Here is a 7534-nt window from a genome sequence, read left to right as displayed (position 1 = left end):
GAAGAATATTAAATTCACAATCCTTTTCCGAATGCATTAAATAAAAATCATGAACATTTTTTAATCTGATAGCTGTTTCTGATTCTCCTGAACAATGTAACGAATCAACAACATATTTACAATAGTTGGAAAGTTCTTGAATTCTTGAACATTTTTAAGATCATGAAAATTTGTTGAATTTGTGAACAATTGTTCAAATTGACAAACATTTTTAAAATTCACAAAAAAATTGAATTCATGAAAAAATCCCAAAAGATTTCTTCAGTTTGCAAATTAGATTTTCTTGAAAAAAATCAAATTACGAATATTTAAAAATTAACAAACATATTTTGAATTCTTGGACATTTTGTAAAAGTGAAAATATTTAATAATAAATGAAAAAACTATTTACGAGCATTGTTTTATTTCAGTGTCATTTTTTATTTTTATGTACAATTTTTCAGGTAACAAATACTTTTTGACTTTCATGAACATTTTTAAATCACTAAGATTTTTCAAATTCATGATCATTTGTTGAAGTTGCATGTAATTTTCGATTTCTCAATGATATTAAGGTTGAGAACAGTTTTTGAATTTGCAAACAATTTTTAAAGACCATTATTGTATAAATCTATCAAAAAAATTGAGGTGTTTTTTCTTCTAGCCCGACGGATGCTCATAATTGGCGCTTATGACGCCGGCTTTTTTTCTGAGGGGTAAAACGCCATTTATTACTCAAAATCCGCAGATAGTGGGATACAATTTTGCTCATGGGGTTGGCCAAATCATACATGGCTTCCCAGACCAAAGAGTAACGAGCGTTTAGCTAGCCTATGTGCTTCGTAACTAATAGCACGACCCTCGAAAACAAAATTACATTGAAAATGAGTTGAATTAAAAATGATCTCACTAACTATCGCACCATATCTTCCTTTGCTGCCTCTATTGATATCGAAGACTACTTGCTTGGAGTCACATGCAATGACTATATTCTGGACGTTGAGATCCTCAGCTAGAGCAATCCCCTCTCTACATGCAATAGCCTCTAGAATTGCAGGGTCATCTAACCCTTCGATGACCAGTGCTGAACTGCACAAAAAATTACCATTGCTATCCCGACAGACAGCTGCAGCTGAACCACCTCTTCCTTGTATTACACCCACATCTACATGAATTTTCACGAACCCCCGGGGAGGCGCCTTATGGCGCCAGCTTGGGAAGTTGTTGCCCACGCCGCTGCTCTCGTGGGCCGGACCAACAGTCCATCGCTCGCTCGCGTATTCACGTGGTTGCTTCGCTCACCACTCAAAAAAATGTAGTCGCTTCGCTCGCTCAGTCCCCTAAAAGGGAATTGGTGCAGTCACTCAACAGTTGACCAGTTGACTGGTCAATCGTTGACTTTTTAATAAAATATAAAAATATAATTAAAAATTGATTTTGTTCTAAAAAACTCGTGAATTCAAAATTGTTCATGGATTTTAAAAAACATCAGATATTAGAAAACATTCATTGACTTAAAAAAATTCATTGAATTTGAAAATAACTTCATTAATCATAAAAAAAGTTTGCAAATGTGAATAGAGTTTATCAATTTTGAAAAAAGGTTCACAAAGTTGAAGAAAGTTCATTGATTTCATAAAATTGCATCGAATTTAAAAAAAGTTCATCAAATTCGTAAAAAAAATTGATTGATTTTGAGGAATGTCACTGAATTTGGAAAAAAGTTAAAGAAATTTGAAAAAAATCATTATTTTTTTAAAAGTTCACAAATCTGAAAAAAGTTCATCTATTTGAAAAGATGTTCACGAATTTGGAAAAAGTTATCAAGACCTCAGAGGATCATGGAGACATTCCCGGGGCCAAGGGTTATACCATACCATGCTATTATGAATTGTGTGAGATGCTTATCCTTTTTGTTGTTTGCACCACTTGATTGCGCAAACAGTCAATTATTAGGGTGATCTTCTCACAGAAAATATCAAGTTACAAGTGTTTTTCCAAGTGTTGCAACCGTCTACAACACGTAGCAATCCGGAGTGCGTCATGCCCACATGAGTACAAACAAATCATGATGAAAGGTTAGACCGTACAAGCAAAAACACTCGGTGTCTTGAGGTTCTAGGAGAATCACTTTGAGCTCAGAGCATGAAGCATAGAAAGATGAATAAGAGTCATATGGAGATATGAGCGGCAAAAGTTTGCCTACCAGTTGAAGTTCAAGTCATCAGTGATGTTCACATCAATGGTTGTGAATAAGATCAGGATCTTGAATCACTTAAAATCATTATGAGAGATATTGGTTTGAGTGGGAGCATAGTTATGTTTTAATTTATTTTAATCAATAGTGCAAAAATAATGTATATGTGTAGTTTGCATTATAGTTGGAGAATAATGGCTGACGGTTCTACCTTTCCCGTTGAAATTGATTAACTGTTATTTATCTGATTGAATCTTTACAATTGGTAAACGTAATGAGAGGATTGCCCTCTAGAGTGCCAAGAAGGATTTTGTACTGCATGCTTACAATACTCTAGAGACTCGCATCCTTTGATCCAAAAGGCTAGAATTACATTACACTCTGCCTGCCTCCGAGAAACTCGATCTTCAAAATGTTTGGGATAGTTATGTGATATTTTTGGAAAATTGTTTTCAGAAACAAACAAAGAATAAAGGACATGTGATATGTAAAGAAGTATTTTGTTTGCAAGTTCTAGTGAAGCATTCAACTATGTTTAAGACTGAAATGTGTATGATCCGGAAGAACGCCAATCATGAGTTGATGGTTAGAACTTAAAGAGAAAGAACGAGATCAAAGGATGTAATGAGACTTACATGCCTAGAGAAGTTTGGGGCTCATGCAACTCTTAAAGTTGGATGTTTTTCTCTGAGTAGGGGAAATATTGAAGTAAAACTATAAGAAGTAAAAGGCACAAAGAAAAAAGACTAGAATGTCCAACTCAGATATGAATGTCACACAAGTTATAAGATGTAGAGAATTTTGGTCAAGTAAGTGTAATTATCGAGAATTATGATTAGATTGTTGATCACTAGTTCTTCGAGATTGTGGTTAAAAGTACATAGCGCATCTCAAACATAATAAAAATTACATCAAGATTTCAAGATCACCGAACGACCACTACTGCTGTAAGAACGAGCCACCGACGCGTCAATGTCGTCACTCCCCTACCAAAGCCGGCTTGCGGTTGGGACAAGGTTTTGGTTACCGAATGGTGCATTTTTACCGAGGGGGGCGGTAAACGTGGTTACCACGGTTACCACAAAATTTAGAGCAAATTTTGAATGAATTTCAGACTAAATTTATAATTAAATTTTGAATTCAAATTCTTTCCAAATAGATATAGATAGCACTTGCACTTATATTTGTCATAAAAGAGCTACGAGCTCAGTGGAACGTTATCTATGCGCGTGCTATCAGGTGCTGCCATAATTTACTATACACTGAGCGTTTGAATTCAAAAAATTCGATTTTTTTTGCTCAAAATGCCCATTTATCGAGGGGGACCGAAATATGCGGTAATTGTGGTAAACCTCAGAATTTCAAGTGGTAACCAAAACCCTTGTTGGGAGTCATTTCTTAAAGACAAGGCACATCTGTTATCTCCGGAAATTTCCTGGTACCATTTTTTTTTGCAAGAAAATTTCCGATCTATTCATCTTCAAACATGGTAGTACAATGAATACCAGAAATAATAGAAATTATAACCAGATCCGTAGACTACCTAGCGACAACTACAAACACTGAAGCGAGTCCTCCAAACCTTATGAGGGGGCCGGTGTATGGACCATGTGCAGGAAGTAGTTCATGGAGGATGGCCCACACCGTTTTTAAAGTTTTATTAAACATTCCCTTGTGCTGGTGCAAATTCGGTGACAAGTGTGTCATGGAATGGCCGAGCTCATTGTCTTATGATTGACCATGATTGGATGCACTGTGACCATGTGAAAACCACAGACACCATCAGTGAGGGAAAAAAAGATAAGCGGCAACACAGGTATGTTACAGTGTTGAAACAGATGAAATGTTCTTACTAGGGTCTTGAGCCATGCTTATTGGGTTAGAGGCGTATGGTTTTTTTCTTCCGTTGCAACACATGGGCATGCTTGCTCGTTATTGTAAAAGACTCCTACATAGTCCGCCAAGCTGGAGCACAAAGAATTCCACCAAGTCCATCTCGTACGCCACAGGCGTCCGACTCAGTTTATCATTGGATAGTGGCCCCAAGCAATCCATGACCTTTTCCATTACAGTGTGTTCGGATGTCTGTATTGGAGAGCCCCGTATTGAATTTGTTGTATTTCCAATTCAGAGTGGAAACTGTAATGAATATGAATACGAATTCACATGTTTGGATGATCCTGGAATTGGGCCATGGAATCTCAATACCAAAACCTGTTCGGATGACATACTATGGAATTGCACATGCTTTGTGTTTTATGCATCAAATCAAATTATGTACAATGTGTGAGAAGGAAGGGGTCCAGGGATGGGGAAGAAGAAGAAGATGGAAGAGGAAGGGGAAGAAGAAGGGCGGGATTTGAGGGTCTGCGTCGGCCAGAAGATGGATGGATTGGGGGCCGCGCCTGGCAGCAGGATGGGTGGTGAGATGGAGGGTCAGCGGCAGCCAGCGACATAGGCGAGATGCAGGGCGGCGCCGGGCCGCAAGATGGGCGGCGGGAAGGAGTTCAATGGCGGTGCCGGGCAACAAGATGGGCGCGGGGGAGGAAAGGTGGCTCCAGGGGAGGGAAAGGGGCAGCAGCCATGGGGGCTTGCAGATCCGCCGCCGCCAGAGAGGGGACGAGGGCCAGGGCGTGGGGAACCCTACCTGTGCCGCCGTCGCTGCCGCCTAAGCTTCTCGCGAGGGGAGGAGAAGCTGCTCGCGCGGTCGAGTCTGTGTGCCAAGCGATACGTTTTGCGAGACGAGGGGAATTCCAGCCAAATCGGAGGCATATACCTCTGTATCGTGGGAGGGCTACGCGCGTGGACGCAATTTCAGCTCAGTATCAGGTTCGTTTCATTCGCTCGTTTCAGTAAACAACCGAACGCCTAAATTGCTAGCTAGGTAATACCAAATCCAATACAAGGGCTTCAATACAGACATCCGAACACACTGTTACCTTCTTCTCGAGGTCGAGGATGAAGATGGCGCTGCTCCTGTACAGCACGAGCAGGGATCCCATGTTGAAGTTAAACCACTTCTCTAAGGGCTGACTTAGCGGGTGATACTTCGGGTACGGCACCGCAGTTGGAATTCTGATCACAGTGCGAAGCCAAGCCGCAGGGGTGTCGTCACCACCTTCTCCGCCTTGCTGCGTCCAAACAGTCACGTGCACGAGATACACGCAAGCGATAGAAAGCTTGCCGTCTCTGCTCACGCAGAGGAGCGGTGAGCCTCCGGCACGGACGGGGAGCTTCGTCACGGAGAAGCGCGCCATGCTCGTGCCCACCTCCGTGCTGAGTTTGTACAGCAGGTGGTGAACTCGATCAATGCACAGCCAGTGCGCCGCGCCCTGGTGAACAACGGCGGATCTCTCACCCACAAGGGAGATGTGGGGGCTGTCCAGGCACAGGGTGGGAGCGCTCCAGCTGCGCGTGGCGGCGGAGTAGGAGTTGAGATACACCCCAAGATTTTGTACGGCGGCCAGGAGCAGCTGCGAGAACGCGAAGCACCCTGGCAATGATGGCGGCTGCTTCCCATCGAGGTCGCCGCTATCGGCGGCTGTGATGATGGCGTAGCCGTAGACGGAGCACTCAAGAGGCGGAATAACATGGCGTTCGCCGGTGATAGGGTTGCAGAGGCCGAGGAGCTGTCTGGTCGTGGCCAATGTGCGGGGGACCAGCTGCATCAGGACGATGCCGCGGCGCGCTGCTAGGGGCTGGGCGTAGTTGAAGGTGCCATCCGTCGGCGACGAAGGAGGTGAGGGCACAGGCCTTGGGGCCAAGCGGCGACCCCGGCGCCGGCAGGAAGGTGGGTGCGAAGACCGAGGTGTGCTGCATCATCCACGTATCCATCATCCTTCCACATCGACCGAAACTCGTCTGCTGAAAGAAGAGGCCGAGGAAGCGCGCGCGGTGCCCCACGCCCTGGCCCGGGCACAGTCCGCGGAGGAAGGCCGGGTCGGTGAAGCGGCGCAGCCACCGTCGGCATGTCACGGCGAGCATAAAGAGGCCTTTGACGGTGCCCACGCGGGACAGGACCTGGAGGATGACGTCCTCCGGCAAGGCCGCGATGCCGTCCATGCTTCTCCGTGTCTTGGCAGCCGCGTCCGCCATGTTATGTTACCCGTGCACGATCGATTAGCGCTTTGCGCTGATGACGGTTTGCTTCGGCCGTACGTACGTAGCTAGTTGGGATGATGGATCGATTGTTGCTGCTCCGAACCCCAGAGATTTCCAACTAGTACTACTCATCATGTAAGCAAAGCCAAGAACTCGATGGAAAGCACGATCGATTCCGATTCAAACACAGGCCGAAAGTTGTGGATTACTCCCTCCGTTCCGAATTACTTGTCTTGGATTTGTCTAGATACGGATGTATCTAGACTCATTTTAGTGCTAGATACCTCCGTATCTAGACAAATCCAAGACAAGTAATTCAGAACGGAGGGAGTATATTCCAACACGCCATAATTCCTACTGTGCACGTGCAACACTCCATAATTCCTTCCTCAAAGTAAAACACAACTGTAACTCATTGGATCGGAATCGCTTAGAGCTACTTGCTCTATCCTGGCACTAAACCATGAAATAAATTGTTTGAGGAGGTAGTATCTGTAAAACTTAAGTGAACTGTGTTGTTTTCGCCCGTATGTTTTCAGCCGAGCATTCGCAGCGGGTTTCCTGCCAGTGCGCCAGCTTGCTTCCCTTTCTTTGCCTTCTCCTCGTCCATGCTTGTATGAGGCCGTTGAACTTTGTATTTCCGGTAAGCAATTAGTGAAAGCGGAGGCCCGGTTGAAAAAAAAACGGCAGAGCTTTTTGCAATATGTTTCGGGGGTTTGGGTGTTTAAAAGAATTTGCTGCGTGGGATTCACGTCGGGGGGCCCATGAGGGACCGACAAGCTCAAGGGGCACGCCCTAGAGGAGGGTGGGCGCGCCCCCAGGCTTGTGGCTCCCTTGACCACCCCTGGTGCATCTCCGGTACTCCGTACTCCGTGGGTCTATTTTGGTCCATAAAAATCATGGTAAAGTTTCGTGGCATTTGGGCATCGTTTGATAGGGAATTTCTGAAAAGTCAAAAACATGCAGAAAATAACAACTGACATTGGGCACTAGGTCAGTTTCATAAAAATCATATAAAAGTACACCAAAATCATATAAAATTGTTGTAAACATGATACGAATACTTCATAAATTATAGATATATTAGAGACGTATGAGGGCCGGGGAGGAGGGGGGCAGAGGTGGGCGTGTGCGACAGAGCAATAAAAAATTTACTCGAGCCCGTTTCGGTGGAGTATATTTACTCCTTCGGTTCGGGTCGGAGTAAAATTTATCCTGGCATCCCAGTGTGCATGAAGATTTTGAGAAAAGGGGGGG

Source organism: Triticum dicoccoides, chromosome 7B (genome assembly GCF_002162155.2).
Source record: "Triticum dicoccoides isolate Atlit2015 ecotype Zavitan chromosome 7B, WEW_v2.0, whole genome shotgun sequence".
NCBI lineage: Eukaryota > Viridiplantae > Streptophyta > Magnoliopsida > Poales > Poaceae > Triticum > Triticum dicoccoides.
Note: the sequence above shows the minus strand (reverse complement) of the source record.